This window comes from Macrobrachium nipponense, chromosome 6 (assembly GCF_015104395.2).
Source record: "Macrobrachium nipponense isolate FS-2020 chromosome 6, ASM1510439v2, whole genome shotgun sequence".
NCBI classification, from domain to species: Eukaryota; Metazoa; Arthropoda; class Malacostraca; order Decapoda; family Palaemonidae; genus Macrobrachium; species Macrobrachium nipponense.
The window spans coordinates 72,599,916-72,616,928 of NC_061108.1; the positions used below are offsets into that span (position 1 = coordinate 72,599,916).

Consider the following 17,013-nt stretch of genomic DNA (forward strand, 5'->3'; position numbering starts at 1 on the left):
TATGTATAGTTTGATGTGTTGATTTACAATAAGTCTGCTGGCAATTTATTCACGGATCTATATTCAAATGCTGAATTGAGCAATTTCCTAGCCTTTGAATACAAAACTACAAGAATGCTTTAAGGAGCTGTTAAAGACGTGGGTGGCTGCTTTTAATTGTTCGTTTGCCTGCTTTTCAGGAAAACAGGAGAGAGAGAGAGAGAGAGAGAGTAGAGAAAAAATGAAAAAAGAGGATTACTATCCTTGTGTCCCTCAGTTCAAAGATGATAGATTACTTTGGTTGATGCCTGGGAATTCCTGCTCTCTCTCTCTCTCTCTCTCTCTCTCTCTCTCTAAGGCAGTGTAACACTACTGTTGCCAATAGTATGTTAAACATCGTGTCTGGATTTTTGAGTAATTTCATTTTTCTCATGATTCCCTGATCTGAAAATGAGTCTTCTTGTGTTTCTTGACAGTTTCTCGTTAGGTTCCAGGAGCCCTTTCCAGAGACGTTGACCTCCAATGCTTTGTTTCGTTCTTTGCTGTTTCTTTCCAGTTTTTACTTTCTCGCTCCTTCCTTACTTGTCTTCGTCCCTTCTGCATTATTCCTTTAATATTACTGTGTTACTCATCTCCTTTATTTTAGTCCTAAGGTTCTTCCTCCTGTCGTTGTTCCACCATTTCTCTAAGCTAACGTGCCTTTTTCGCATTCCTGTTTTACTTCTTGTTCCTTCTCTTCCCTTTCCAACTCTTATTTGGTCTTTCTCTTCCTCTATTCTTGATTGCTTCCACGCCCTTCTCAATCATTCCATCTTCTCATTCATCAATCTCCATCTCGCTTTTTCCACTCAGTCTCTTCGTACTTCTCTTCCCTTCTTGGTACCCTCTTGTTCCCGTTCTTCCCCGCTCAATCCTTACTTCGGCACTTCCCATCTCTCCCTCCTCCATCCACGCTGTCTCTCCTGACTCCTTCCTTCCCTTCCCCAGCGGTCATCAATCTTCGTCGCAGTTCACATGACGTCAGCAGCATGCTTAAGGGTTGGCGCGATTGTTGGGTGTTAATTGTCCAATAGCTACACGATAGTAACTGGAAGTGTACAGTGTGTCTGTGTCGTTTTTCCATTTTTCTTTGTGCGTACTGTGAATATCATGTTTCGATGAAATTACAGGTGTTTTCTTCTATTTTTTCCCTTACATCCCGTGTATAAATTCCATTTATCGATGGAATTAGTGGTTAGAGTAATTCTTCCACCTTGGATATTACTTTTACCTTTTCCCATAAACTTGGGAGATATTCCTCCTGACTGGCATGATCAATTCTGTCTGTCTCCCTATTTTTTTCTTTTTTTTTATTCTTTTTTTTTTTTTTTTTTACTTTCCACGCTACTCGATACCTTCAATTGTTTTTCTGTCATTTAACTGATAGTTACAATACAGCTGTAATATTGATCTTTACAGGTGTTCCAGGTTTCATTGTAATAGTTCTTATGTAAGCCAACATTAGCAAACTCACTATCGTAAATGAAAATTCTTACTCTTCCGGGGTGAAAAAGCAACTTGAAATATATATGCTAAAACAAAATTAGACGTTTAGCGTATAATAGTGTATGGTGCTTTTGTGGTGAAAGGTTTTTGTTTGTCTGCTGAGTCTTGTTTTCAGTAATGATCTTTATATAATATATATATATATATATATATATATATTATATATATATATATATATATATATACGTATACGTATACACACACACACACACACACACACATATATATATATATATATATAATATATATATATATATATATATATATATATATATATATATATCGAGAATCATCACCCTAAATTTAGTGGATTGTTATGATAGCTGATTGACATGCGTGCTGTTACGCTGCAACTTAGTTGTGAAAAGAGACTCATGGAACGTATGTAGGAGGAAATATTGTGACTCAACATTTACACAGCAGTAGCCTCTTGGATAAACTCTCGCTTTGGGTGTGGTTGTGACGTGCGCAAGCCTATGTTATTGATAATTGCGTTGTAAAATTAGAAATAGATATTGATTTGAAGCTAAAAAGAAATATTAATTTTAGTTAAATACGAGTTACGTTTTTAAAAATGAAAAAGGATTTGGTAAACTTTAATCCTGAATAAGTGTAATAGATAGAGAAGGAATAATTAATATACTACTGTGTCTCATTTGGAGATATCTCTCCCTTGTCTCCTAGCCCTGGCATCCTGGCATGATCAGTAGGCCGTCATAGAGAGAGGCGTCTCTTCGCTCTCTGGCCCTCTTTCTTACAAGACCGGAAAGCCTTAATTGAGAGAGAGAGAGAGAGAATATGTTAGTTTGTAGGAATATTTTCAATATAGTGCAAGTCGATTCACGTTTGCTAGGTCTGTAAATCATCCTGGTCTACCGTCTACGTAGTAGGCCTACTACTCCATCCAGCTGCTCTACCCTCATCAATTCTGTTGTTATGTCTTCCCTCTTGAACCAAAATCTTGCCATTTTCGTAATCGCCGCTGTCGGCTTTAACTTTATACTGTCGAACCTTTCTCACCTCCAAGCCATGCAACACGCGCGCAAGATGTCACTTAAAACACACGCCAGTTGCTTGAGTTTTCTTTGTACTTCCTAAGGGGTGGAAACTATTTTCAAATTCAAAATAAACCCTTCCGTTCGTACAGCATTCAAATCTGCCGAAGCCCTGGTCAAAATACTCCAACACAGGACTGCCTTCTTTGAAAGGAAAGTGCGTATGGTAATGTGTACTTAATGGGCTTATAAACAAGATCAGTACTGGTTGGGATGGATAATAATTCCAGCGTAAAATATTCCCTTCTAAATTTAAGGCCTGCAGCAACGGTTGGTTGATCAGGTGACAAAATAAATAACATCATATACAGAAGTGGAATATATTCCTCAGAAAATAGTAGCAGTTCACATCATGCTTACACCACCGCATTGGTAATAGCAGTGATTTTTCGGCTTCAGTTCTCTCCGAGAGGAGGTCTCAATAGAAATGGAGAACTTTGTTAGATCTCCATGTAAGGTCAGTGTACACAACTGAATAACCATAGTCGCACCTTGGTTTGTGAATGGCCTCTGTTTTCATGTTTATTGATTAATTTGTGATAGGCTAATCAGGTTTCTAGCCTACGAACGAAAACTGGAGCACCGCGTGTCCCTGTAGGGGACAGAACTTGAAACAATAGATCTTCCCACAACCAGAGGACGTCAACAAACCATGCATCGAAAAGAATAGTGAAACACACGTGCAAATGGTATGTGGGCATACCACTCAATATTTTCTACTGAAACTAGCTGGAATGTTTTTGAATTGGTTGATATTCGTTAAAAATATCAGCACAATAAAATGTGGTAACAGATGTAAAAAGGACCGTCCTGGTCGTTTTCTTACTCTCTTTCTTTTTGTCTTTAAATCTTCAGGTGAAACCCCATATGGATAGGGTCAACAGACTATTAACCCAAAAGGCCTCCAAAGGGAATTCAGCCTGCAAACAGAGAGAAGTTAAAGCAAGGTGGTTAATGATGAAATATGAGGGAATTAAAAATATAACCGATACTAATCAGCAGAAAGCAGGAATGGATTTGCTCCCAGCTCAAACAGTTAGAGACAAGAAGACTCCTCTAAGGAAGTGGCTGGAGAGAAATTCAAGAAAATGTTGCATCGATGGATCTTAGAAGTTGTAGAAAGAAGAGTTCACGCAATCTGAACAGAACAGTATGTTTCAATATGTGGGTGTGCGTATCCTGTTGATGAGCTTTGTGTGTAGATGTATAAGCTTAAGCAATTTGTTTTTCTCTTAATATTTTTTAGTAGTGAAGCTATACCTTTTTAGCGAAGTACCTATGGTGCACAAATATAGGCACTATGGCTTAAATATTCATCATTGAGTTTTTTTATTGTACTTGGTTATAACTACTTCCACTTCGAATACCTTGTTTTTTTTTTTTTTTCTACTGAAGTACTCTCCATCTAGAAAATCGATGACAGCTGAAGAGTTACACGATAGAAAAAATAGTGTACTTGCCAAACTATCGATCTGCTTGGGTGAGTGGCTATAGTCTATTATACGAAATAGCTGTCGTGCGTGAGTGTATATTTAAACTCACACACACACCACACACACACACACTTACACACGCGCTTGCGCGCTTTGCTGCGTATTGTTAGGAAAGAAGTATTTGCTGCATTCTTTAGTCATTTTCCCTCATAGTTACAGAGATTTCGAAGTGTTAAAACCCGTGTTAAATTCTTATTCATTAATTTATTTATCTTTATTTATTATTTTATTGGTTAATTTCTATTATTTTTTTATTTTTTTATTTTCATTTTTTATTTATTTATTTATTGTTATTTATTTATTTATCTTTATTAATATATTTTTTATTTATTTTTTATTTTTTATTTATTTTTAGTTAAAACATAATTTAATTTGAGTACAATATTTTTGGGAGTTTTGCCCTCTTTTTGATCACTGATTTTTATTTCAAAATTGAATGTAACATAATATTTTTGAAGGTTTTTTCATCTTTGTAATGACATGTATGGATTAGAAACACGACGATTGCGAGGACAACTAATAGAAACATTCAAAATACTTAAAGGCACAACAAAAGTAGGCAGTGATGTTACTGTGTTTTTTGGTTGTTACATTACTGCACTGTTCTGCTTCAGTTAAAAATGATTAACCGTTCATCCGTTTAGGACCCCAAATAGTGTTTAGTTTACTATTGATATAGCTTTACCATAATAACTTTATTATTATCAGTAGAGAGATTGGCATTTATCTCTTCATCTATGTATAATAAATGTTTCTTGTCACATGCTACTTTTTTTTCATTTGTTTGTTAGTTACTTGAACAGATTAGGAATAGATTCAGCTTTTTTCTTTAAATCTTTTATATTTTACTTTTTTTAAGGCAAATTCTAATGTTATGTAATCATTGTAACGGCTATGGGTTTCAGTCTTACTTTGTCTGTTTCTATCATTTCAGACTCTACCCAACCTCCTTTTTAAACTAATTTCATGCGGGCGAAAATCAAAGTTACACTCCAGTTTGTCATGTTTCCTTCAGGGGAACAATTTACGATGAAACTGCTTGCTTCATTGTTTGCTTTGGGTAAAGGATTTTGATCGTCCAGGGTGCATATTGAAAGATCCTTACGCCGTATATTGGAGAAACTTTAAAACAGTGATTAAATATCGTGTCAACAAGCGGATCGTCTAAGATGACACTTCACAGGGAAAAACTCTCTATCGCCAGGGTATATATAATGTTCTAAAGAGTCCACAGTAATAAAAAAAAGTGTTAAGAGTCCGTGTATAATTTGTAAAACATTACAAAAAGCTTTCGAACCCTTCCCTGGCTTCATCTTCAGTCCTAATGAACAAATAGTTACATGTACTGACGTTGTAACTAATTGTTCATTTGGACTAATGATGAACCCAGGGAAGGGTTCGAAAGCTTTTTGTAAAGTTTTAAAAATTATACACGGACTCTTAACACTTTTTATTATTGTGGACCCTTTAGAACATTACACTTAATTACCGTGATGGATATATATGCTTTCGGGTGACATTTCAGGAGTATAACCGCTTTAAAATATTTGCGCTGATTTCTATCAATTGTGGTAACTCCTACTCTCTCTTACACACAGAAACACTGAAAAAACAAATAGCTTAACATTTCCTGATTATTCTGTTCCCATCTAGTTTGAACACCTTTACATTCACTCCCCTTTTACGGATATTCCATCTTTCCCCTTCATTTAATACTGAGGACATATAACAGTAAATCTATCATTCCACATATTTTTCAGATATCCACTGCTTGACTCTCTCTCTCTCTCTCTCTCTCTCTCTCTCTCTCTCTCTGACATAGAATTTCACTTCTGTCTCCGAAAAAATATTGCATATATCTCTTGTGATATTTCCTTGCCAATGGCACTCTCTTCTCACATACGTTCCTCTCTCTCTCTCTCTCTCTCTCTCTCTCTCTCTCTCTCTCTCTCTAGTTCCTCGCTGGACGAGTGGTTTTCGCGCTCGGCTGCCAATCCTGTGGTCCGAAGTTCGATTCCCGGCTCGGCCAGCGCGGAATCAGAGGAATTTATTACTGGTGGTAGAATCTCATTTCTCGAATAAGTGTGGTTGGGATCCCACAATAAGCTGTAGGTCCTGTTGCTAGGTGACCAATTGGTTCCTAGCCACGTAAAAATATCTAATCCTTCGGGCCAGCCCTAGGAGGGCTGTTAATCAGCTCAGTGGTCTGGTAAAACTAAGATATACTTAACTTTCTCTCTCTCTCTCTCTCTCTCTCTCTCAAAAATTTTTACTCCACCTTATTCCATACTACTGATATTTTAAAATACATCCCTCACCTTTTTCATGTCTTAATATTGCCACCCTCACCATCTCCTCACCTTTCTCCGTTGTTCTTTTCCCTCCTGCTCTTCCTCCAACTGCTCCCGAGCCCCTCTGTTCTCCTCGTGTAGGATGGTTGGTCGTCAATGTGATTATAACAGCTTCTGCGTACGCCTTCCAATCCCATTTTACTATTCATAATCATGTCTGCACGGCCTCTCCCTTGGACTCCTCTCACCATCTCTTTTCTGGTTTGATTTTTCCTTCCCACTTTCTATTGTCCATTTTCGTTCTTTACTATAATTTTCCTTTTGCCAGTTTCTTTTCCTCTTACGTTCGTTCTTCCCCAGGTCTCTTTACCTCTTTGTGTTTGTAGCTGGGGATTTGATAGTTATCACTGACCGGATGAAACCATTCTATAGTTAGATTCAATCTCTCTCTCTCTCTCTCTCTCTCTCTCTCTCTCTCACATTTTCAGTTGTCTTACCCATTTCAGTTTTTCATTCCAGACTCTTGTTTTGGTCTCCTTTCTTTAATTTCCCTTTTTCATTTTTTAACTTTCCTTTTATCTATATCATCATCTAGTGATTTTTTTCCCCTCTTATTTTATGCTTTCGTACCCTCGGCTTCCCTTTCACAATGAATATCGTACATTCAAGGAGTATATTTACTTGCACATACATGGGATTACTCATCCGAGATGTCAACTTGGTAGATGGAAAATGTATGTATGTATATATATATATATATATATATATATATATATATATATATATATATATATATATATATATATATATATATATATATATATATATATATATATATATATGTGTGTGTGTGTGTGTGTGTGTATGTATGTATGTATTTGTGTGTATGCATATATATATATATACACATAGTTACATATATTATCCATCTACCATGCTGAAAACTCCGATGTACGTGTAATTTTAGGTAGGTGGGCGCACTTATATACGTATGTGTACTATATATATATATATATATATATATATATATATATATATATATATATATATATATATATATATATATATATATATATATATAAAGTTTGCAAGTCAGTGACTTGTATTTCGGCTAGTAAAAACTTTTCTATTATTTCATCATCAGAGGCGGATGTGGATTTGTTCCATTGCTATTGTTTTGTGTGATCGCGGCAGTTCCGTGTGAGAATTTGGCGAATTTAACAGTAGTCCTACTTTCTTTGTGGTGGAATGGTAACATTCTGGTGTTTTTCCTCCTTGACCGAGGCCACACTGCTCATTCATTGTCAGTAGCTTCCGTTATTGGTCTTGCATCGCAATTGAAAGCCCTACATTCTCTTCACCGATATAATAAGCAATGTTTTGCCGGTGTAATTCTTGCGGTAACTTCCATCACTTTTGCTGACATCCATTATTTTCTTACCTTTCCCTATACAGACTTACCGTACGTGTCCTAATCAGCCTCTCCTTCATACTGTCATAACACCACAAACACATTCAAACACATTCAAACACACTCATATATATATATATATATATATATATATATATATATATATATATATAAGTCTATCACATTACCGTGATTCATATACATATATCGAACTACAAATGTCCTTTAATATCTAATTCGCTCTACCTCGGAATTAATATATTTTCATATATGCATAACCGAGGGGGAATTTATTAAGCGATAATAGAATTGGCGATCGACAGGCGCGAACCAGCGACCACTCAATTCCAGGACTGGCAGTGAAGCCTTAAACCACCCCGACACCGGGGTGGTTTAAGGTTTCACTGCCAGTCCTGGAGTTGAGAGGTCGCTGGTTCGTGCCTGTCGATCGCCAATTCTATTATCGCTTAATAAATTCCCCCTCGGTTAAGCATATATGAAAATATATTAATTCCGAGTAGAGCGAATTAGATATTAAAGGACATTTGTAGTTCGATATATATATATATATGTATATATATATATTATATATATATATATATATATATATATATATATATACATGAGTGTGCGTGTATGCTTAAAATCAACTGATAGTGATGGATTTATGCTGACGCACCACGGGCAAAATGAAACCCTGAGTGTATATTAGACATCTTAAAAGGTTTGATTCATAGTGTTAAAAATGCACAAAATACATGTGCAAATACAAACGAACGTACAGACGATTGTAGACCAGAATTCAGACTTGACAGTAAACTCGTTATCGTGTGAGGTTAGTAGTCTATTTAAAAATCTGTTTATCTCTGGGATCAAGCTCAGTAGTTATATACACTATAGTATCCTGTGAAAGCGAAAATTTCCCTCAGCACTCAGGTCACGAATTGTTTAGTCTTTGATATCCATTTGAGGGGAGGTCTTTGGAGGGTGTTAACACTCTCCCACTTGGGATTTTGGGATATGGTTTCTAGCACTGTGCCCTTTCCCACTTTAGGTGAAACTCACCATAGTTGACTAACCACTAGGTAATTAACAGCGCTTAGATTAATAGAAAGATAGTAGATGATTCAAGAACAGTCCCAGCCGTCCCCACTCCCCCTCCCCCTCCCCTTCCCCCTCCCCCTCCGTGGGCTTGGAAACTAGTCGCGTTGTGAGTTCTCAATGTGTAGCCTAGACGCATGTCTAATTACGACTGAAAAGTAGGGCATGAAGTTTTTTAATACTGGTGAATTTAATTTGTTTTTTTTATAATGCTAAACCCAAAATATGAACGTTATTACACGCGTTATTGCTACTCGAGCCTGGGGCGAAAAAATTAAGTATTCATAAAATCCTGATAATAAAATTTTAATGATCATTGAGTCTCATAATGTGACATAGCCTTCTCAGTTCCTCGCAACATTCGAATGAAAGGTAATTATTATTAAATTTTGCTGTTATATTATTACAAATTAATTACTGGAGACTCGTAGTGCCAAGTTTATTAGATATAATAATATATATTTTTTTTTCATTGAAGATGGATTTTTTCCAGCGTCTCCTCCATTTTCCTTCACTTTTGCATCAAGATGAAATTTTCAGAAACCATATTTGTATAATTTTACAAATCTATTAACGCAACCTACAAACGAAAACAAAAAGAAAATGAATGAATCAAAAGCAGTACTGACAAAACTCGTTAATATTCGGGTGATTCAGAGCAAAATACGGCTAATGATTCTGATGTTTTTCTCTCATTCCCTCTCCATTAAAGATTAGAAAAGAACCGGCAAAACCAGGAAGGGCAAAGTCTGAGCGCAGCTCCGTTCTTTTTCATCGGTCGATATACACGCGAAGATGCCATTATATTACTCGATCCCGAGCCATTAAATTGTCCCGAAAATAGCGAGAGAGAACGCATCCCAGACAGCGTAGGGTTAGGTCTCTCTCTCTCTCTCTCTCTCTCTCTCTCTCTCTCTCTTAACCATAGTTTTTCTTTTCATTGTTTTCACTTCAATTGGCACAACCCCGAGTGTTGTGTGCCTATAGTCTTCTGACGTCTCTCTTCAGTTTTATTCATCTGTGATGTAATTTACTTTTCAGTATTTAATTTTTTATTAGATATCTGACTGATATTTAATTCAGCGTTATTACTTTCACATCTCTACGAATTCTAAGCACTGAATTAATCTGCGGATTCCTATACATAACGGTTCATCTGTTAGATAGTTATGGTCTTTGAATGTGACAATCAATATCCCTTATACTATACATGCCTGCGTCATGCATTGGCTGTTCGTAAGACTACCAGGCCTACGGAAGTGACATGTAACTGGCATTATAGAACACCTGACCATTAATTAGTCATCCTTACTCAGCTATTCTGTTACTTAACCGGAAGGCAACAGCTTTAACATAATTATGATATTGAATGTTTGCACACTTATTAGCATTGACAGCAAACCATTCTGTAGTTGTTCTTTTTCATTACATACGGTTACCTTTCAGTCTGTGGGCTGCCTTCTAGTGGATGCCTCTTATCTCAATAGCTATCGAATAACCATAAATGTATTAATAATCCATACATGTATATATACACGGTGACTCCATGAGGTCTATTTCTTTGGTGCATAAGTGCTGATATTCTAGTTTCTGTGAACTTCATGTTACTTTCTCTGTTTGGTTCATCATACTATAGGTAACGTAATAAGAATATTTTACAATATTACTGAAATAATGTTCAAAGCCATAAACTGATATATTTATAATTAGATTTGCTCTTCTAGTGCTGACTCTCTCAAGTTGTGCTTTTCTTGCGTTATTCTTTCCCTTTAAGTCTTGTGATAATTAGCAGTCTAGACGAAGGCTAAACTACGTAGTTATAAGAATTATTCCTCTCAATGTACTGAACAACCATTTTCTTCCTTAAAAAGTCGGTATCTTAATACCCAATTACATTGTTCTGTTTTCATTACACACACACACACACAAATATGTCATATATATATATATATATATATATATATATATATATATATATATATATACCGTACTCATTACTGATTGCTTTCGGAAACTCTAATGCTTTGCAGTCTTATAAGAGTCTTTCAAGGATCATTAGAAAATTTGCATTCTCTTGATGCTTTTGTTTAGCTATACGGTGATATCGGAGAAAGTTTTGGTGGACCCCTGTGAACAGAAAATACCAAGATTAAATATTGAGACTCGGCCTACTGGTCCCTTTTATAGTTAAAATCACCTGACATGAACCATAGTTATATAGGATAAGGTTATTTTTTTCTTGTTTGAATTATTTTGATTCGACGCTAAATGTAAGCCAATACAATGTATAGGTCTTTGAACACCTTTCCAGATTAAATGGAAGAAGAGGCTCAGATCAATTTCTTATTTCGTTTTTGTTGATGAGAATATTAATTTCCTCCGAGATAGATTCGAAATCAAAATCGATAATATTAGTGCAGCAGTGATGTCGGTCTTAAGTGCTTTCTATGCCATTGTGCAATTTAAGCAGAAAACATAGCTTCTGACCAAGTACTCAGCGCTAGTTTACCCTAGCAAAGGACCACCTTTATATTTACTCCTTTTGTTAGTCCTGATTGTTGTAAAGTGTACAGGAAACCCTCCAAATAAACAATTCCATAAGTAGATTAACGGCAACTTCTGTAAGGAAATTCCAGGTAAAAAATACAAGTTGCTGACGAGAGTATAGATTCATTTTATTTTAGCCTATGATCGTTTTACAAACCAAACAGTGCATTCACAAGCTATCTGGAGTGCTTTGTTAACCGCTTAATCAAGCCTTAAAGTAAACTTGAACGCTGAACGTTTGGAGTTGTTGCTCGTATTGTTGATATTGGACTCAAAATCTTAAGTGCAGATTGGCCGGTAACCCTCTAAAAAAGATTTTTTTTTAGTATTAATGATGCGATCCATGTTTGAAAGAGAGAGCTTAGCCATTTTCGTAAATATCATCTTCGATTTCGTAAGTGCCAGTAACTTGATATTCATTACACTGAAGTAGCGTTAATCTCACATTGACATGTCTGGAGACCCTGATGACTCACTCATTTGCTTGCTCTGAAGATGGCCTTTCGATCCTCACAGACCTCACTGAAAACTTTTGCCGCTTACATCAGATTTTGAGGTGTTTCGTAGGTTTCAGGAGCTTTAAGGACCAATAATCTCTTTTTATTAGGTCCTTGCGATGATAGGACACTTATTGGAAGAGAATCTTAAATTTAAACGCCGACCGGTGCAATGAGATGCTTATTTTAGAATAGTGTCCTTCTATGGCCCATGTCTACATGTGGTAAATTCAGAAATGTCGGTGTCGTCTGGTTTTCATTTGAAAGTTAATGCAGACATTTTTGAATCACCTGGTTGAAATTGCATTGTGTAGATTTTCAAAAAGATGAAGTTTATCTCCATGATATCTTAGGTCTGTCTGATTTTTTTCAAATTAGAGAGCTAAGAGATGGATTGGTGAGGTCGATTCTGCCAAATATTTATGAACAATGCGATCCAGTAAAGGCTATCCTGAGATGGAAAATGAATGGGGGTCTAGAAAAAGGCAAATCAAGCTGAAATATATTTCCGTTATAGACTGAAGATGCGTACGAAAGGAAGAGTATACGTTAGTCTGGTACGATCTGTATTGCAATACTGGCATGAATGATGTTATAGCGGTGAAATCGTTTCCAAACGATTTTGCCGATTTGAGAAAAAATTTAAGGAGAATATTAGGTATCAGATGGGAGCATAATATGTAGATGAGACCATTATGAATCCTTTTCCTAGGATTTTGCATAGACTCCCGACCCTTATGAAAGTTATAATCTGATATACATGGTGGTATTCTACCTCAGCAGGAACAATATCGTCTATGTTTTGAATACGCACATGTACATCATTACCCCATGTATCAGAAAGTTCTATGCATTTCTCTAGTTCGGAGTGGATAAAGTCCTTAGTTGCTGATTCATGTATATTATCCCGCTTCTCTAGAGGTTGTATTATTGTAATGTCACAACATAGTCAACACACTTTCCACAATAAACGCCGTCTTTCTTTATGTCAAATTCGCCTGTCAGAACCTGCGACCAGGCGCCTTGTACTCCGACCTTTCACTTGACCTGTATGCTTCTCTTTTCCTTTTCTGAATGTTATTATTCAAGAGATAATTCTGCCTGCATCTCTTGTGTATAGGAAGTGGAAGTGCTATGTATGCTAGGAGTTAGTTTATTCCATCCTTCAATTCACTGCTGATTGACACGAACTTATCCATCCCTTTTGACCCATCATACCATGATCAGAGTCAGTTGGCTGGTTGCTGATAACATACTTGTCAGTCATCATGTCTTCCAGTAGCTAAATTCTGCGAGAAAGGAAAATGTTTCTGATTAATAATAATTCACAATATATAAAAGTCATTAGCAGTTGGAGAAACAAGTACAGTAATAAAAATAGGGTTATTTCAACTGCATAAAAATGTAAGAGAAATGTAAGCGAAAACTATGGTTAGTTTAAAAAAGTTACTAATTTTTATTTAAAGTGCTAAATACGGCCTAATCTTATACGCATCTTAGAAATAACATGCGAAATTGAAAAATACAACTCATTTACTCTCAGCTATTAGTGTTTTTTCTATTGGCCGCCAGCTTGGATTACTCAGAGAGCTCACTGTTAACTCAAGTAAACTTGAGTCCATCGAACTAAGGATGGTTTCAGGTGACTTCAGTAAAAAGTTTAGCTTTCTGCATTTTTTTCCATGTTCATGGCCCTTAGAGCATAATGCTCCTGTACTATGTGGTATGGCTTGGACGTACCCTTTGTATTAGGACGGAAAAGAGTTCCGATAATTTCAGTTGGGCTTCTTTAAGCTCCTGACTTGCTTGGATGGGAACTGTGGGGAAAATATTACCACCTTGGCATTCAGATATGTCCCAGAAATAAAGACATATGATTTTACTGTGTCTTCCCCTTAACCAAATTTACATCCAGGGTGCTGTATCCACGAAGCAGAGTAAGGATTTCACGGTTCCAAAGAAGCAAACAAATATGACACAGCCACTGACTTTTACTTCACGCTCTTACTTGAACTTTTTGTTAATGTTGATTAGTTTAAGAGGATTATCTTTAACGAGACAACATATAAAAATTAGGTTTATCTTGCAACTTGAAAGAAAGGGAAGAATCGCCCGTTTGCTCTATAAAATAGTGATTATATTTTTATAAGTATATCATGAAAACAAAGGGAGGGGAATATAGCGAGAGACAGGCTGTTGGAGTTGTTTTTCTTGGGATATTTAAGGTATGGTTTGGGGCGGGCAGGATATGTAACTTGTTAGTCCATCCGAGGAGACATAGTGCGCTCACTTATTTCTAGACCAGGTTTTACCGTTCATTCACAGTGTCCTAATGATTTTGTTTAGTTTTCTTTTAAACTCTTCCACACTGTTGCTGTTTACAACTTCTGGTGGCAGTTTATTCCATGTGTCACATATCTTGTATGTAAACAAGTTCCCACAATGGGATGTGTTGTATCTCTTCAGTTTTAGTTATCATCCATTATTTCTTGTCTGGTTTTCGTTTAACGAAAATAAGTGATGCCTTTCAGTATTTTAAATGTTGGGGAACGGGTGTTATTTTCGTTAGATTTCACCTGTTAAATACCACATTGATGTCTCCACAAGAGATTTAACAGTGGTCTGATTGCTACAAGTTGAAAGTTGCTTTTTCTTTAAGGAAATTTTCTTCTTTGATGATGATGTTGCAACGCTGCAGAGGGCATGACGCTATTCATAAGTGGTGGAAGTAATGAAATCGTTGGAAGTGGATCTTGACTTTTAAGTGTAGGTGAAGCTGCTAGACAGGACGGTGCTGGATTCCCAAACCAGCATGAAAAATGGAATTGTTATGGCTCCCCTGTCTCGCCTCTTGTCTGTGAGGCATAGAATGGGAGGTGTGACCTGTCCAGAGATGTTAGTCATGGTTTTAAGAATGACGGTCACTCCAACATGTGCAAGCGTCTTGAGACAATAAACCAGACCTTTTCCTTCATCTAACGAAAAGTCTTCTGCTACACAGAATTAGATTTGGGAATTGTGCAAAAATGACATGGGAGTTGACCTCCATGAGAATGTATGGTGCCTGGGACACGCTAGCTTGTCAAAATCAGTAAACAGGCAAATATGCAAGTGTTGTAAAGTTGAAATATATATGGGGAATAAGTGTGATTTGAATATTGCTTTGTATGCGAGCAAGTTAAGGGAGAAATGAGAAATAAAATGAAAACGGAAGGCTAGAAATGACTCGATCTGTAGAAGTGAAAGCACAGGAAAGATGTATGTACGTTAGTGAGCTGACACAAAGGCTTCCCTTTCTTTATCAGTGCTGAGTTGCAAACTGGATGCAGTCGAAAGTCATAACTTGCGAAGTATTTGTGTTACTTGCTTTTCTTTCGTTACAATTTTTTTGTATATTTTCCAGTTTTTAGTAATAATAATAATAATAATAATAATAATAATAATAATAATAATAATAATAATAATAATAATAATAATAATACAATGAAAATGTGCCTAAAGATCTACTTTTTCTATAAAAAAAAAAAACTAAGAATTGCACGAAACGAGACATAAAACATCGCTGCAACATCCGTGGCTGTTAGAATTGATTGGTATAATACAGTACATATTCTTTGCTGCGCACCACTATCATTGAAGTCTAGGAACCGGTGAAATCGGCTTGTACATTACTATATGACAACGAATTAAATCGTTCTACTGGCCACAAAGAGAACCGTTTACTGCAGCCATATTTATAACCAAATTAATTCAGCAGCTCAGGGTCGCCTTCCTTACAGAAGATGCCTCAGGATAACCAGTATTGAAGAAAGTATCTCTATATATAAATAGGAGCTTTGTCTTTTTTCCTTTTTTTTTCTTAAGTCATATAGTAATATTGCTATATCGAGCTGGTTTTCTAAAGAAATTGTCCGTTAACACTGATATCAATGACGCGCTCTCTATTCAAATGGCATTCTTGCAAGTTTTCCTTAGCATTTGGCTGCGATTTCGCCATGCTGACAATCCCTCCACTTCGTTTTTCTTGGTATAAATGTTATTCTTAAGTGAAAGATAGACTTTCTTTTGCAGGGTTGCTAACCATATACTGATCTCAATGATTCTCCGTTTCCATTTTCTTTGTACATTTTGAGTCTCATGACTGACTCTCCGCCCATGCCCAGGTTACTTGATTTCTGTCTTCGAAGATTATTGCAAAATTAGATTTGGTTTAGGGCGTGTAGCTTGGTAGTATATAGAATAATATAATAATAACAATGCTTGGAAATTCTTATAGGGCTTTAGTCCCATCATTATTTATCGTCATGAGGAATCTTTTTGCAGTTTGGCTGTAATAATAATGATGATGATAACATATTAACATGAGGAGATAATGATAGCCTTTGCGACAATACATGTGATGCAATGAATAAGTATTTTTCTTGGATGGGCCACTTTCCTTTCTCCATCACTTTGCTAATTACTGTAGATTACAACTGGTATGGATTGAGGGTATCGTCTCTTAGGGTAATGGCTCTTCCCGTCCATTGAAATTAAGACTCCCAGGAATTCTGCCGGACTTTCAGGTCTAATATCCGCCGGCCTTTCAAAGGAGAAAAGATGGAGATTTAATAACTAAATGACTCCTGGGTGAATCCAGCCTTGGCCAATTCTGCATCGCATTAAGAGATGACAATGCTCGCCCATTAAGCAGTATTAGAATTTTTTTTCTACAAAAGTCGAAAATTTACTTACGTCACGAGTTGGGAGTATCCTCTGGATGCAGATGAATTTGAACCCTAGGGACGAAGCTATTTAGAGTCATAATCATGTCAAAGGCCGCAGTAGCGTGTCTCATCTGAGTTTCGCATTAAAGCGGGCAAATTCTTTTATTCGGTGGTCATTAAATGGTCTCCACATTGTAGAGGAAGACACAATAGCAGCCCGTGAGGAGGTTTATAGATAATTAATGTGAATATTCCTGGAGCTGAATATGAGCTTGCCGGTGATCCTCCCTGAACCTAACCTCTCCCCTCCTCTCATCACGACAAATGGAGGCCAGGGGAAAAAAAAGAGAATATTAAAAAGAAACTCCTAGCCACTGAAAGATTATCC

General features: G+C 36.4%; 1 protein-coding gene across 1 annotated transcript in view; it reads left to right on the forward strand.

Moving 5' to 3' along the window:
* Positions 1 to 17,013, forward strand: part of LOC135216557 (protein-L-histidine N-pros-methyltransferase-like) — a 635,050-nt gene that overhangs the window by 243,148 nt on the left and 374,889 nt on the right. The window lies entirely within an intron of this gene.